Source organism: Anabrus simplex, chromosome 3 (genome assembly GCF_040414725.1).
Source record: "Anabrus simplex isolate iqAnaSimp1 chromosome 3, ASM4041472v1, whole genome shotgun sequence".
Lineage (NCBI taxonomy): Eukaryota > Metazoa > Arthropoda > Insecta > Orthoptera > Tettigoniidae > Anabrus > Anabrus simplex.
Genome location: NC_090267.1, coordinates 514,100,260 through 514,118,330, shown reverse-complemented (window position 1 = coordinate 514,118,330; position 18,071 = coordinate 514,100,260). Strand labels below are relative to the sequence as shown.

At 41.5% G+C, this 18,071-nt stretch overlaps 1 protein-coding gene across 2 annotated transcripts in view; it reads right to left on the bottom strand.

The window, feature by feature from the left end:
• Positions 1–18,071, bottom strand: part of LOC136867495 (uncharacterized) — a 743,927-nt gene that overhangs the window by 93,892 nt on the left and 631,964 nt on the right. The window lies entirely within an intron of this gene.

Below are 18,071 nucleotides of genomic sequence, written 5' to 3'. Positions count from 1 at the left end.
GTACGTCCTACAGTCAATGAGTTCGTGGATTGGCGCTTATAGTGTAGGCAACACAGTGTACACCTAGGTACGTCCTACAGTCAATGAGTTCGTGGACTGGCGCTTACAGTGTAGACAACACAGTGTACATCTGTGTACGTACTACAGTCAATAAGTTCGTGGACTGGCGCTTACAGTGTAGGCAACACAGTGTACATCTGTGTACGTACTACAGTCAATAAGTTCGTGGACTGGCGCTTACAGTGTACACCTGTGTACGTACTACAGTGAATAAGTTCGTGGAGTGGTGCTTACAGTGTAGGCAACACAGTGTACACCTGTGTACGTACTACAGTCAATGAGTTCGTGGAGTGGTGCTTACAGTGTAGGCAACACAGTGTACACCTACGTACGTCCTACAGTCAATGAGTTCGTGGACTGGCGCTTACAGTGTAGGCAACACAGTGTACATCTGTGTACGTACTACAGTGAATAAGTTCGTGGAGTGGTGCTTACAGTGTAGGCAACACAGTGTACACCTGTGTACGTACTACAGTGAATGAGTTCGTGGAGTGGTGCTTACAGTGTAGGCAACACAGTGTACACCTGTGTACGTACTACAGTGAATAAGTTCGTGGAGTGGTGCTTACAGTGTAGGCAACACAGTGTACACCTGTGTACGTACTACAGTGAATAAGTTCGTGGAGTGGTGCTTACAGTGTAGGCAACACAGTGTACACCTGTGTACGTACTACAGTGAATAAGTTCGTGGAGTGGTGCTTACAGTGTAGGCAACACAGTGTACACCTGTGTATGTACTACAGTGAATAAGTTCGTGGAGTGGTGCTTACAGTGTAGGTAACACAGTGTACAACTATGTACGTACTATAGTTAATATTATCGTGGACTGGCCGTAACAGTTCAAGGATCACGTAGTCTTTTCATGTCTTTCTCCCGTCGTGGTGATCAAGGGAGATTTTCATTTGATCATCTCACATGTTTCGCTAGAAGTTTTCACTAAGTTTTGGAGAACTTCATATTTTCCCGCCGCTCAAACTACGACATTCTCAAGTTCCGCTACCTTTCACAACAGAGAGAGAGAGTTGTTCTGAATAGTTCTGTTTTTACTGTATGCACGCAAGTACCACTTGTTGGGGTAGCGAAGAACTGTCACAGCAACACCCTGCGCTATAGTGACCCTACTCCGCATTACCCCCATGAAACACTGGCTACAAATACTGACTCTCCCAATCGAGTTTGCGAGACTCCTTCACACCTTTCCTCTTGAACAATCCTCTACTAGCGAGTGTGGCTGGAGACCACGAGGCCAAACGAGCCTGGCATTTCTTCCATTTACTCGTTACAGGTTCCTCACTGTGTGACCTCTCTTTCTATGCATTTTTCACTTCCAACTCCGACGGTATTATGTTAGACAAGTCTTCGTATTCGTAAATTTAGCTGATTACTAAAAATTTCCAATGACCTTAAGGACCTTGATAAGAACCACTACTACTCTTACTGTCACCATTAACCTGGTGACCATGTTTTCGTTCCAGAGCAATTGTTTTCGTGTAGTTTGTGTTGATCTTTAATAACCTTAACATACCAGTGATAGTAACTTGAACAAATACGATGCGAGAAAACAATACAAACTTCAAGAATTAATTGGAAGTGTTCATATGGAAAAACTAGCCCTTATGAAGTTTAGAATGACTATCCCTAGCATACGTCCTAATAAAGCGAAGAAGTGTACGCTACAGAGTGTCTTATTTGTAGTCAAAAAGAGAAGCTACGAGAACTTGAGAAGAAGAAAAGGAAGATTCTAAAGATATTGTTGGGACCGCAGAAGACTTCTGATGGGACTTGGAAGAAAAGGAGAAATGACTAGGTCTACAAGTACAATAAAAGTATCATACACACAATCCGGAAACGAAGGCTGAAATTCTATGGATATCTGATAAGAATGGATGACAAACAATTGACCAAAACGATCTTCAAATACATCCTGGGATTAAAGGCCACTTCCAAGTAGAAGGAAGAGGTCAAGAGGGATCAAGGAGAAGTTGGAATTGCAGTAGAGATGATCCACAATAGAACAGAGTTCAGAAGAAAAGTCGACAGTGTAAAATCATCTGAAGAGGAAACCACTAAAACGGAGAACCGAACGGATCATTTCCGAAGGGAAGAGAAAGATGAGAAGCGAAAGAATGAAGAGGTTTTGGGAAGAGAAGAAAGGCTGAGAAGCCGTAAATTTTACTCGGTACAAATTCAACAAACAAGAAGTGTACAGCACGTGCGGACACCTCCTTGACTAGTGTGAGGAAGGTACACCGAAGCTTGAGTTCAGAGAGCACGAGTACGAGAACACTGGCTAACAGGCCCCCAAGTCCTCCTTTATTCCAACGAAATCTCTAGTTTCCGGTTTGAAGACATTTTATTTGACAAATATTTTCATACGTAAGAATATGTAATTGTAAACATTCCGATGAAGTTGTTTCGAAGAAACTATGATTTGAGCCCATCAAGATAAAACGAAATTAAATCGTAAATTTTCTTGATGACGTTAAAAGAACGGGAATGTTTATGTTCAGACATTTGCTTGTTTCAATAAGGTCTTCTCTGATGGTGGACTCGTGTCAGAGCGCTCCACATTACTCTTCTATCTGAACAGGAAAATGTCACATATCTTTCTTCCAGGTGATGAAATTACGAGGGGCGTACTATATTGTTTTAAAAGGGTATGGCTCACATTTCACTTTTGAACGTGGTGACGTGTAAATAGTGTTTGTAGCAGCACACGCAGAGGGGCCAACGAATGCACTCGTCATGGCCATTTCATAACAACACTGTCAGCGTAGGAGCGACAACCGTCAGGGACAGCGCTGTACGACTGGGTTAAGGCGTGACCACTGCAGAAATTCAAGGGTGCTTGGTGGCAGTCTGTGGAGAACATGCGCTGGCACGGAAAGCAGTTTGCAACTGGGTAGAAGGTTGGAAAACCGGTGGACAAGTTGACAAGTGGACCGGTTGACAATGTCAACACCAGCCAACACTGCTCGGGTATAACCGGCCATCCAAGGAAACAAGTGCATAACTGTTCGCAGCCAAGTGAACACCGTGCTGCGGATTGTGCACGGACACTTACAGGTGTCATCCATGTGGATGCCTAGACTCTTGTCTGCAGACAAAAAGCAGAGGCGTGTGGACGTGTGCAGAGAACGGTTTCAACGCCATGATCAAGATGCAGCCTACATCATGGCTAGGATTGTGACTGGTGATTACCATGAGCCACAAAAGAAACAACAATCGATGAAATGGAAGCACAGGGGCAGTCCACCGCCAAACAGTGCCATGAACTGTTCGGGAACATGAAGAAACCTCTGCGTGGTTCGGATTTTGCGTAACTGGAGACAGCTGTCAAGGCATGGGTACGCAACACTCTGAAAGAATGGTTTAAGGAAAATCTGGAGAGACTGACACATCGATAGCAAAAGTGCATACAGTTACTAGGAGATTATGTTGAGAAGGTGGACGTAAGTACTGATGTGTAATGTACTTCGTTTGGGTAGGGAAAATAAAGTGTGAAACAATATAGTACGTCCTTCTTCCCACTCCAACTCCGTTATTCTCCTCGTCAAATCATACGCACTGCTGAGTTCATGCTAAATACTACGTAAAGCGTACGCTACACCCAGCTTTGAGATGGTCAATGCACTCACACTGCCGTTACTTGCTGGGACATTCCAGATTAGACAAACCACTGTACAAAAAAATTGAGTATTTTTAAAATACGAACATTTTTGAATAGAGATAGTAAAGCTTCAGAATCAGGATTATGTTTAAAATCGCACTAACACATCGAAGATGTTCGGCGTCGTAAGTGTAGGAAAGGGCTGCCGACGGTGGGAATTGAGCCCAGCATCTCCTGAATGCAAGCTCACACCTACGCGACTCTGAGCGCGTGTCCAATCTCTCGGTAGTTACCAGCGCGCACAGAAATAGTTGTTAATAACAACGGTCATATTTCAGTTATCCTTAGAGATGCAAAATCTATCTACATAAAAGTGGATGTAGGTATATTTAAGATTAATAGACTCATAAACTATTTTACCGATTTCTGTGAAAATTTTACAATTTGTTCTTATTATTCCTGAGTGGGTTTGTGAAAGAGCTTGAACTAAATCCGATAGAAAGGTTTTTAAGATTAATTTTACCTAATTAATTTAATTTCAAATTCGCACCAAGATTGGATCGACTTGATGGACGGATATTCGCTAGGCGACAGCAGCTTACGCCATATTTATCACTAGCAAATGTACCCGTGCATCGCTACGGTATTCTACATTGTATAAGGATATCAAGCAAATTGAGTAGTTAATTAACTAACGATGGCAGAAGTAAGGAGGACATACAATGCAGACTAGCACAAGCAAGGAAGAGCTTTCTTAAGAAAAGAAATTTACTTACTTCAAACATTCATATAGGAATTAGAAAGGTGTTTTTGAAGAATTTCGTCTGGAGCGCGGCATTGTATGGAATTGAAACATGGACGATAACTAGCTCAGAAAGGAAGAGAATAAAAACTTTTGAAATGTGGTGTTGCAGAAGAATGCTGAAGGTGAGATGGATAGATCGAATCACGAATGAAGATATACTGAACAGAATTGGTGAGAGGATATTGATTTGGCTAAATTTGACGAGAAGAAGAGATAGAATGATAGGACACGTCCTAAGACACCCAGGACTTGTTCAGTTGGTTTTTGAAGGAAGTGTAGGTGGTTATAACGGTAGGGGTAGATCAAGGTATAAATATGACAAGCAGATTAGAGCAGATGTAGGATGCAATAGTTACGTAGAAATGAAAAGGTAAGCACAGAATACGTTGGCATGGAAGCTGCATCAAACGAGTCTACGGACTGTCGACTCAAACAACAACAACAACAGCAGCAGCAGCGACAACATCCACTAAATTACTGTACCTGCAGTGAATAAGATTTTAAAAAATTGCATGTCTCTTAGCGTTCTCCAGAAACAGCAGGGGAGGTTCCCATACGTTGTTTCCAATGTAAAGTGTGAGTTGCGGAGTTTTGATGATAATGGCAGGCTCACTTGCCTATTGCCATTCACAATTGACTAGGTAAATCTTCATTATAATGGGAGGCCCGATTACCTAATGCGCGGTCACAATCGATTTTGGGGAGTTTTCATTACAATGGCAGGCGGCCTTTCCTACTTTAAGACAGATTAAAGTCGAAGGGTTTCTATTATAATAGCAGGCACCTTCGCTACGGTCAGTCAAAATTTGGGTTGTGCTGTTACATTATAACAGGCCCCTTTTCTTAATGACAGTTACACCGAGTTGGTGAGTTTGCATTATAATAGCATTTTAGATGGGTAAATTTGTTTATAATGGCGGGCACACCTGCCTACTCCCAAACACAGTCGGTTAGGTGAGTTTTGAACAAAATTGCATGTTCCGTTGACTTCTGCCATGTCAAATCGAGAACAGAATTATTAATTACAAACCGGGCGAGTTGGCCGTGCGGTTTGGGACGCGCAACTGTGAGCTTGCATCTGGGAGATAGTGGGTTAGAACCCCCTGACGGCAGACCTGAAGATGGTTTTCCGTGGTTTCCCCATTTTCACACCAGGAAAATGCTGGGACTGTACCTTAATAAAGGTCACGGCTGCTTCCTTCCAACTACTTGCTCTTCGCTATCCAATCGTCGTCATAAGACCTATCAGTGTCGGTGCGACGTAAAGCAACTAGCAAAAAAATTTACAATGGTAGTCCCTCCTTACTAATGCTAGTAACAAAGGAGCTGGAGAAGGATCGCATTCCTACTGCCAGTCAAAGTCGATGTGGAGAGTAATGATTACAATAGCAAAAGCCCTAATGCCGAGAGTTACTATACATGTAAAATATTAAATATAATGACAAACACACCATTTCTACATAGCTACAAATCAATGAATATACAGTATATAGATCGACATACGAAGTATATGCATGTTTACAATATTGCAAACCTCCATTTACAGATACTTTTGCTAGTGGCTTCACGTCGCACGGACACAGATAGGTATTATGGTGACGTTGGGATAGGAAAGGACTAGGAGTTGGAAGGAAGTGGCCTTGGCCTTAATTAAGGTACAGCCCCAGCATTTGCCTGGCGTGGAGATGGGAAACCATTGAAAACCATCTTCAGGGCTGCCGACATTGGGATTCGAACCCACTATCTCCAGGATGCAAGCTCACAGATGCGCACGGCCAAATCGCCCGGTCATTTACAGATTAGCTGCTGCTAAACGATACATCATATCGACAAACGGATTGTACCATTAGCGGTCTAAATGGCTGGTCTTAATTTTCTGCTGTCTCATCTATTTATGGCTAAAATGAGTTATAAGTGTTATTTTTCGGGGGTAAGAAATGGAATTTTTTAAAATCTTGGAAGCTGTCCGGCGATTACGGGCTAAGACATACAATTTTGTCAAATTTCAATTTTCTACCTAGTCGGGAAGATTGAGCCTCAATCTTGTTTATGGTGGGGGGTGGGGTTAAAAATGAGGACTTTTCAGGAAACTAAAGGTAACAAATATTCAGGTGGTCATTATTACACTTGAGGCGGAAAACTGTACGAAAATTTCGCCAAAATTGTAAATGTACAGACTCACGGTCGTTACTATTTTATATACATAAGGAATCTGCTCTATTACAACAGTTTTTGAGCTATGTTCGCTGGGCAGAACCGACCGTTGATGGCTACTTCCTTATGCTTATTAATCCTCCTACCGATAAATGCACATGAGAAAAATGTTTTAGAAATGGATATCAATCAAGGTTGGTCTGTTTCCAGTTAGGTTGGTGTTTCATATATATTGTGGGAGAGTAATATCACTATTTCCGTTTCCCATTAACCCCCAGTCCAGTCCGGGAATTTGAAATGGTATGGACATAAAACACTCCTTTGGACAGGTGGATGCTAAATATGAAGTTTGATAGAAGTATATCCAGTACTTTTCAAGTTATACACAAACAGACAAACAAACAGACACACAGACACCAAAGTAAAAAAATATGCAGATGGTCATTATTACACCTGAAACGGATAACTGTACGGAAATTTAGCCAAAATAGTCAACGTACAGACACACGGTCGTTACGATTTTATTTATGTACATAGATGATAGTCCGGTAAGAAATGGTGTATGTAGGAAGATGGGAAGACGTCGTCATATTTTATAACGTGACTTTATTGACAGGCGGTGCATTATTATTCCTGTTATTTGGAAATAGAAATCCAACATACCGTAATCAAAATGTATTTTCATGTCATAGTACCAACTTTGAGAGGTCTGTCCAGTTTGTATTAGATGTGTAAAATATTTAAGAAACTGTAAAAAAGTATAGAATATCAACAGTCGAATGACACGAATTCACCCACTGCTAACGAACAGCAACTGAGGGTTCTCAGGGAGCAAATGCGAATCTATGTAATCTATCTATAGGTCATATATAGGCCTATAAATGTCATTGTATGTGGGTATGTGAGTATTACATCTCCTCCTAAACCACTGGAACAATTTCAACCAACGTTACTATCTGGAGACGAGCACTGTGGGGGTAAGCCATCCGTAGCACCCTTAGTGGTGGGGATCAGGCATAGAAATAATAGAAAACAGAATCGAATCCACACTTTTCGCGGTCTCCGATGTGAATAGTGACACTCCGGATTTTTAAAAGTCCAAGTTCATCACCCTTTGAGGCGTGGGGTGAGGGGGAGGGTGATAAATAAAATAATCGAAAATAGTGTCAAATTCACAGTTTTCGGGGTTGATGAGAAGAATAGTGACACTCCGGGCGCCAATGAAGTCCATGTTCGTTCCCGAGCGGTATGGAGATGACAAGGGGTGGAAATAAAATGTTCACAATTAACGAAATTACAGATGTATGTGTGTTTATTCCAGAATAGCCCTCATACAGAATTAGTAAATATATGATTTACTGTCCTCCTCTGCGAACCATGTGACCTTGCCGCGGTGGGGAGGTTTGCGTGTCCCAATGATGCAGATAGCCGAGCCGCAGGTGGAACCATATCGGATGGGTATCTGTTGAGAGACCAGACTAACGAATGGTTCATCGAAAGGGGGGTAGCAACCTTTCGGAAGTTGCAAGGGGGACAGTCTAGATGATTGACTGATACGGCCTTGTAATAATACTCAACATGGCTTAGCTGTGTTGATACTACAGCCGTAACTACCTCCCGAGGACATGCAGCTCTCTCTGTATGAATGATGTACTGATGATGGCTTCCTCCCGGGTAAAATATTCCGGAGGTATACTAGTCCCCCATTCGGATCTCCGGGTGGGGACTACACGAGAGGGGGCGATCATCAGGAAGATGGATACTGACATTCTGCTAGTCGGAGCGTGGAATGTTAGAAGTTTGAATCGTTGTGGTAGATTAGAGAATCTGAAAAGGGGGATGGATAGGTTAAAGTTAGATGTAGTTGGTATAAGTGAAGTACGTTGGCAGGAAGAACAAGATTTTTGGTCAGGTGACTACCGATTTATCAACACAAAATCAAACAGGGGAAATGCAGGAGTTGGTTTAATAATGAATAAGAAAATAGGGCAGCGGGTAAGCTACTACGACCAGCATAGTGAAAGAATTATTGTCGTCAAGATAGACACCAAACCAATGCCCACCACAATAGTGCAGGTCTATATGCCTACTAGTTCAGCGGATGATGAAGAAATCGAAAGAATATATGAGGAGATAGAAGATTTAATACAATATGTAAAAGGTGACGAGAATGTAATTGTGATGGGGGACTGGAATGCAGTGGTAGGCCAAGGAAGAGAAGGTAGTACAGTAGGAGAATTTGGATTGGGACAAAGGAACGAAAGAGGAAGTCGGCTGGTTGAATTCTGCACTGATCATAATTTAGTCCTTGCCAATACTTGGTTCAAACACCACAAACGACGGCTGTATACGTGGACGAGACCTGGAGACACTGGGGGGTATCAAATAGACTTCATTATGATTAGGCAGAGATTCAGAAACTAGGTGTTGGATTGCAAAACTTTCCCAGGAGCAGAAGTGGACTCTGACCACAACTTGTTAGTCATGAAATGCCATCTGAAGTTGAAGAAATTGAAGAAAGGAAAGAATGCAAAAAGATGGGATCTAGACAAGTTGAAAGAAAAGAGTGTGAGGAATTGTTTCAAGGAACATGTTGCACAAGGACTAAATGAAAAGGCTGAAAGAAACACTATAGAGAAAGATTGGAGAGTCATGAAAAATGAAGTCGGTAGGGCTGCTGAAGAAATGTTAGGAAGGAAGAAAATATCAACTAAGAATCAGTGGATAACTCAGGAGATACTAGACCTGATTGATGAACGACGAAAATACAAGAATGCTAGAAATGAATAGGGCAGAAAAGAATACAGGCGATTAAAGAATGAAGTGGATAGAAAGTGCAAGGTAGCTAAGGAAGAATGGCTGAAGGAGGAGTGCAAGGATGTCGAAGGCTGTGTGGCCCTGGGAAAGGTAGATGCTGCATACAGGAAAATCAAGGAAACCTTTGGAGAAAGGAAATATAGGTGTATGAATATCAAGAGCTCAGATGGAAAGCCACTTCTAGGGAAAGAAGACAAAGCAGAAAGATGGCAGGAGCATATCCAACAGTTGTATGAAGGTAAAGATGTAGATAATTTGGTTCTGGAACATGAAGAGGCTGTTGATGCTGATGAAATGGGAGACCCAATTTTGAGGTCAGAGTTTGGCAGAGCTGTGAGTGACCTCAATAGGAACAAGGCACCTGGAATTGATGACATTCCCTCTGAATTACTGACTGCCTTAGGAGAAACCAGCAAGGCAAGGTTATTTCATTTAGTGTGCAAGATGTATGAGACAGGAGAAGTCCTATCCGATTTTCGGAAGAATGTTGTTTTACCTATTCCCAAGAAAGCCGGTGCTGACAGGTGTGAAAACTACCGCACCATTAATTTAGTATCTCATGCCTCCAAAATTTTAACACGCATTATTTACAGAAGAATGGAAAAACAAGTTGAAGCTGAGTTGGGAGATGATCAATTTGGCTTCAGAAGAAATGTAGGAATACGTGAAGCAATCCTGACTTTACGTCTGATCTTAGAGGATCGAATCAAGAAGGACAAGCCCACGTACATGGCATTCGTAGATCTAGAAAAGGTATTCGATAATGTTGATTGGACCAAGCTATTTATGATTCTGAAGATGATAGGGATCAGATACCGAGAACGAAGAATTATCTACAATCTGTATAAAAATCAGTCTGCAGTAATAAGAATCGAGGGCTTTGAAAAAGAAGCAGCAATCCAGAAAGGAGTGAGGCAAGGCTGCAGTTTGTCCCCTCTCCTTTTCAATGTTTACATAGAACAGGCTGTAAAGGAAATCAAAGAGAAATTTGGAAAGGGAATCACAGTCCAAGGAGAGGAAATCAGAACCTTGAGATTTGCCGATGATATTGTTATTTTATCTGAGACTGCAGAAGATCTCGAGAAGCTGCTGAATGGTATGGACGAAGTCTTGGGTAAGGAGTACAAGATGAAAATAAATAAGTCCAAAACAAAAGTAATGGAGTGCAGTCGAACGAAAGCAGGTGATGCAGGAAATATTAAATTAGGAAATGAAGTCTTAAAGGAAGTAGATGAATATTGTTACTTGGGTAGTAAAATAACTAACGATGGCAGAAGTAAGGAGGACATAAAAAGCAGGCTAACACAGGCAAGGAAGAGCTTTCTTAAGAAAAGAAATTTGCTCAATTCAAACATTGATATAGGAATTAAAAGGATGTTTTTGAAGACTTTCGTGTGGAGTGTGGCATTGTATGGAAGTGAAGCATGGACGATAAGTAGCTCAGAAAGAAAGAGAATAGAAGCTTGAAATGTGGTGTTACAGAAGAATGCTGAAGGTGAGGTGGATAGATCGAATCACGAATGAAGAGATACCGAATCGAATTAGCGAGAGGAGATCGATTTGGCTAAATTTGACGAGAAGAAGAGATAGAATGATAGGACACATCTTAAGCCACCCAGGACTTGTTCAGTTGGTTTTTCAAGGAAGTGTAGGTGGTAAGAACCGTAGGGGTAGACCAAGGTATGAATATGACAAGCAGATTAGAGCAGATGTAGGATGCAATAGTTACGTAGAAATGAAAATATTAGCACAGGATAGGGTGGCATGGAGCGCTGCATCAAACCAGTCTATGGACTGATGACTCAAACACACATGATTTACTGTATGAAAAAAGTACTTTTGGGTAAAACACCCCTAGAACTCCTAGCGGAGGTGGTTAAATATAAAAATAAACGAAAATGACTGATATTAATGTCGAACAGGTCGTTTACGAAGTCTATGAGTTGAACTGTGACACTCTGGATGATTAAGTCGTACTTCACCTCAATCAGTATGGAGGTTGAGAAGGGGTGAAGGTTAATATAAAAATAACCGAGATTATAAATGTATGCGGGTACGTTCCAGAATAGCTCTCAACGAAACTTGATACACATATGACTTACCATTTGAAAAAAGAAAAACCGTACTATCGAGATAAAACATCCCAAACCTTGCTGGGGGAGGGGAATTCTAAGGGAAAACATGTAAAAATAATGGAAAATAACCTATATTAATATCGGATCTATTGTTTATGTGTCGCTGAGACGAATTGTGATGCTCTGGATACCGTTTAAGTACACGTTCAGCCTCCAACGAGACGGGAGCCTGAGAGGGGCTAAATAGTAAAAAGTCTAAAATGACCGAATTTAGTGTTGAGTCCACTGCCTTTGGGGTCGCAAGGCTGATTGTAGACAGACCAGTTGAAATCGTTTACATTTATCTATGGTGCATGCATATAGTTATCACTTAATTTTTAGAAAGTTTTAAATACATCTCAGGCAATTCGAGCTTCAACAGGGACAAAGTTTTACTCGAAAATTAAATAATGTAAAAGTTGAAATCATAATAGATGGTAAAATGAACATCCCAAAAAGAATTCTATCAAAATTCACTTCACACGTAACAAAGAAAGACGTTTTACTATTATGTAAATCATTATGGTTGTGTAGGAGATTATTGAGGTAATCGCTGAAATGCTAATTTTATTTTCATTCCTCAATGAAAACAATGTATGTATACACCAATGCTCTTAGGTTATGCAGTGGAATTCATCTGCTTTGCCAAGCTTATGAGACCGTGAATGATATACGAATAAGAAACTAATGAAGAATTGCTGTAATGAGGTTGAGTTCCCAGCAAGCGCAGCGCCTGTCAACTGAAGTGCACAGAAAGATGCATGAGGTTACACGCGACTCGCTTCCATACAGTTACAGGTAGAACGTGAACGTAGTCGGTCTCAGCAAATCGTAGTGACTTTCAAGGTATCTTTTTAATGTGGATAATTCGGACAAATTTAATAAATATGCTTTCAGAACGTATTAATAAGTAACTAAATACCTAAGATAGTTATTATTTTATTCTGTAAAGCAATGACGTTCATATATTTACTGCTTTGTTCCTAACATTTCTGTACACGGTTGAGTATTGAAAAAATATACTATATTCAGTATTTGATATAATGAAAGTTGTTGATCAGAGGGAGACATTATTTCCCAGACATGAATGTGTCCAACTACTATATATTTCTTATATTGCTTCAAGTTAGAAAACCCTATTTTCTTCTGCTGTCTGATTTCACGTGAAAAGTCCCCTACAATAACATTGTAAAAATGCTTCCATTTTCTTGCATTTAGACACTAAATTTCTCTACAATATTGATTTTTTGACCGGACATTTCATTTAATATAGTGAAATACTGGTTCCGAATTCGCTAATTAGCAGTATATGGGATACATGTGGTGATACTAGCCCGCATGGCATACAGTCCCCTAGTCCATTTACCGCAATGCTGGTCCGCATTACATTCTACATGTCTCCTGTTTACGTGAAATGTGTGGTATTACTATTACGCCTATTATTATCGACAAATAGATACCCCGATGCCAGATTATGCGTACTGTAAAAACTATACTAAATTAAATGAAAACATAATAACACAATAACAAACAATAACTTGAACACATGTTATTACAAGAAACTATATAAATTATACAAAGTATAGGCCTCCGGAACCCAAGAAAGCGGGTTTAAACCCGGCAGAGGTAGTCGGATTTTCGAAGGGGGGAAAATATTCCATTCGACACTCCATGTCGTACAATGTCGACATGTAAAAGATCTCTGGTGACACATTTGGCGTTTACGCGACAAAATTCATTAAATCTCAGCCATAGACGCCCAAGAGAGTTTCGGTTTACTCGGTCTGCCATCTAGTGGATCCAGAGTAAAACGGAACGTCGAAACTGACGAGCAGACAGCCAGATGGCGTCAACTTGAAATGTCTGCACACGGTAGCTAAGGGCATACGATTATTATTTATTATATACATTAATTAATTATAACCAAGCAATACGAATAAAAATAAAATTCAATGAAACAAATAATAAGAATGTAAAAGATGATTCAATAGTTAGTTAGGTATAAACATTGTCAGTAATCGCGCGGTATCTCACATGATATTTAAGAAAAGTCTTAGGTATTACTTTACGTGTAACATACCACACTCATTATTAGCGAACGGTGAACCGTGTCGCCCTGGGGAATCGCGATTTCTTCACTGAGGCAACTGCGCTTCTGGATGTGACATTATGATAATGAGGTAGCGAGAGGGTGAAAACCGGTGGCGGCACGTAGGCTACTACTGTCGAAGAACACCAACGGGTCTGCGTAATGCTTAACGTCTCCATCCGACAAACAAGGACTTAACAACAACGTCATATGCCCCCAATATAAATGAGCAATACGGAGAGGTTCGGTATCTAATCCAAGATTTTGGCACGCAATCTAGTGATCAGAAATTGCATACCACCAACTTTCCTACCTTACCACCCAACATCCTGATGTTGAACGTTTCTTACATCAACGGGACTCGAATCGGCTAACCGTAGAGACTTGAGGCTTAACTATCATGGCCACTAGACGTGGTGGTGGTGATTATTGTTTCAAAAAGTACGTACAACCGTCCTCTATATAACACTAATCGGAGAGAAAATACTGAAGTGATCCGACACTTCGAGAAATGAAGGTATCGACCAAAGAAAGACAAGGGCCACGTAGGGCGTGAAAATGAAAGACTTCCTAGCCCTCGCGAACCTGATAGCGTCGGGGTCGGGAAAAACAAGAGTTGACCAAAGGAGGTCGGATAGGATAGATGAAAGTGAGGAGCCTGGCACAAGTAAGTGTAAGCAATGCCACGATTCAGCTGAGGGCCCCCTGGTCGCCAACCCTCGCTCCTTAGTTCAGAGCCCCTGGGGCCCCTTTGGGTCGCCACCTACCACAGGCTGGGGATACCGTAGTTGTTATTCTACTGCCCCCCACCATCAGGGGTGTTTGTCTTTAGAAGTTTAAGCAATGTTTAGATGCAAGAAAGTAATCAAAACGCCGATACCCTTATTTCAAAGACGGTCGTAAAAACACTTGATCTGCATCTCGTCAGCTCCATAGCTGGACATTTCAGAGAGAAGCGCTGTAATAAAATGTATCTCCTCCCATACCCCTGTAACAAATAATACACAGCATGTCAAACATAATGGCGATGTATTTTAAACTTTCCTTAGTACGAACTCGTTTCACCGCTAGACAGCAGTTGTTTGCACACAGCTTGAGAGTTCGCGACAGTTTCCCGGAGTTTCTATTGACAAGGTTCAAAGTTACATTTAATGCCTAAAAGTTTTATGAAATATGACAAAGAATGTTTACATACCTCTTGTACGAAGGTAGTTATGACAGAGCTAGTTCATCATATCCACAACAGATTATAGAACCCGGGGGCCGTGTCTCTGTGAACCCAGGGTTTCTCGAACATGTCTCATTGTGAGGGGAAAGGCACGCAGATACCATTATGGGTTCGTGAGTCGTAATAAGCGACTTCTCTTTCTCTTTAAACATGAGAGTTTTTGGAATTATGTCTTCGGAATTAGATGTTTAATTACGCTCGAAGGAACAGAAAGGTTGACAGAAAATGACTGCTTTAGCATGATTATCGAGGCCGAGAAACTAGGCGCGATGTTGCTGATTACTGCACATCCTGTAAAGAAGAAGGAGCGAATGAATTCACCCTATAACAGGAGTCGTTATCAAACTCGGAAATCTTTTATGAAGATCTCGCACAGCATCACATTGCTTTCTTACTGTACCGTTGGTCCAAGCGACTGATGTGAACTACTCCGTGACCACTCAGGAAGGAGGAACGGCCTGTGAGGAACACAGCAACCCTAGCCTGAAGGGTCAAGGAGACCGAGACTTGCCTGGTGCGGCACACGGAGACCCTTCTGCTGCAAGCTACAGTGAGTGAACCAAGTGTCGCTTATATGGTCATCCAAAATATAACCTTCGAATGTACTTTCGCAAAGCAAAACTTCTCCCAAGACCTGAAAAAGAAAACGAGAATACACTGGCAACCACGAGAGATCAGTATGATCCTGGCATTGGTTCCATTAACAGATTTCTATTTGTTGGTCGTTCTGTCCGTCCTGTCTTTATCAAAATCATTTCTTATCCCAACTATGTAATTGTTAGATTTTCTTACTGTCTCCTTTATATTTGCCCTTTACATCTGTGTATTGATTGTGTGGCCACAATGGTGCATTGACTCAATCCCACACGCACTGTTCCAAGACGTGCACCTTATCATCGCCTGGTAAAGGTTTTATAGCAGATCCCACATGCACTAATGGTGAATGGGATGTATAATAACAGGGATATAACTGCTTGCAGGTAGGTTAAGACAGAATACGAAAATGCTGCTCGGTGCATGTTCTTCAGCACTACCCGTCTAATGCGCCCCTTGCATTGTTTAAGAGAGCGTAGTGGTAACCTGTATTTGGTACAGTTGTTGTGAACATAACGACAATGGCTGGGGTGTTCAACAACTATGTACGCACAATCTTGCCGGAATGCAGCCGAAGCTCACAGACGGTACGCGCAGGAGTTTCCAAATGGCCGCCACCTGCCTTCCATACACGTATTTTTCCGAACAAATTTCCAGGTAAAAGGTAATGGCTAGTTCAAGGCACATACCACATGCAAGCAGTATTTTGGTACAGTGGAAATTAAGTACATACAGTAAATAAATTAATGAGTTTTGTACTTTATTTTCTACAACCTTGCCGTGTTTACAAATGCATCCAGTTACAGGACGTGTGTAGTAAGATTACAGCTATTTGTTCGGCATCCAGAATATAGCTTCGTAAACCAGTTATTAGGTATAGCACTCATCATTACTGCATGCGGGATACTTATAAGTGGAAGGTATAAATTAATTCCAGTCTAGGTAAGTAGTATTTTGTTCGTAAAAAGAGTTAATCCAATGAACCAATGGAGAGAATATTATAAAACTTTCAAACGTAAGCTCACTGGACAAAAGATTAGTCACGCACTGAACCTTTGATCGCGTAATTCCACCAAATCCTGACGTCGGCGTCTTTCCATTGTTCCAACATGTCACACGGTTTTTCAATGGGGTTCAAGTCAAGTGATTCTGCAGGCCAATCGAGATGTAATAGGGTGGGGGGTGTCCATAAAATCAGTCACATATGCGTCTAGCTCGACGAACTTTGCTGTTCTCATCTTGAAAACTCGGGGTATCGATAGCGTACTCATCATGCAGATGTTGACTGAAAGGCAACACTTGATCCTCCGGAATGTTTAAATAAACATACTGGTTCATGTTTGTGGTCAGCTCAGTGATACGAAAAACACCTCCAAAACATCACACACTCACCTGCGGTTTGAACCGACTTTGCACACTTCCAGGATGAAATGCTTCGTTTAGCCTTCGGTGCACTCGACGACGTGCGTCATTGGAATGCGGTCAGACCGCATTACTTTCTGTCAGTCAGCTACTCCCCACGTTCGATGATTTCTAGTACATTGAAGATGCGCAGCTTTATTTTCTTGTGTGAACAATGGCCTCTTGCAAGGTGACCGATTTCAAATGTTCTCTCGCTAACAGGTTGGGATGGACCTGGATTCACCTGCATTCACTGACTGCAGCAATTCCTGTCGAGTTTGGAAGCGATTTTGATTCACAAGCCGTGAAACGCGTCTCCGGCCCCTCTCAGTTACGATCTTTTTCCGACAACAGTTCTGCCGTTGTGTTTTGTGGCCACGTGTAGTACACCACTGTTTGAAGGCACGTTGAATAGTGCCCTGCGAAACACCCAGAAATCTAGCAACTTCACACACCATATAGCCATGGGCACGGCCAAACACGATTGCCCATTTTTGCCACTCTGTCACATACTTCCATCTACCCATGTTGACGGACAGTGTCTCTTGAAACATCAATGTCTCACTGATCGCTCACGTGGAGGCAATGCGAGCGCAGTTGAGCACGGGACTCTTTCGTTGTGCCATATGTTCAGACTTAACGATCCATCTGTCCTTACATACTATGTTGAGTAATTTTTTTCCGGCGAGCTTATTAATATTCGGGGTATCTGGGAGATAAGTAGATATGTATTTTTCTGCTCTGAATACGTATCACGTCAATAATGTCATATTTCATGAACGACATAGGGCTTTGCTGACATACATTAGACTATTTTACAGTGAGAAAAAGCTATCTTCTTGTACGTAGAACGTTATCATACGACTTACGCATGCACATTACCTGAATCGGTTGTGCAGTGATTTACTTAGAATGCTTCTCTTCTTACTCATTGCGCATGAACCCTGCCTGTAGCATGGTACGGTGGGTGGTATAAACCGAGGAGCAAAAGAAGCTACTACCTACCTCACAAACATCGCAGTCTTCAATTTCCTCCGGACAAATCGTCAACTACATTTTGCCAACCATCCGCTAAGTTATTTGTACTTATGTTTCAAACATCCTGAATAGTACAGTCCGCTACATTGGTAATGTTTTGTTGAACCTTTATGTTAACAGTCACAGAGATATGCACGAAGTGCCGGGATACCCCTCGTAAC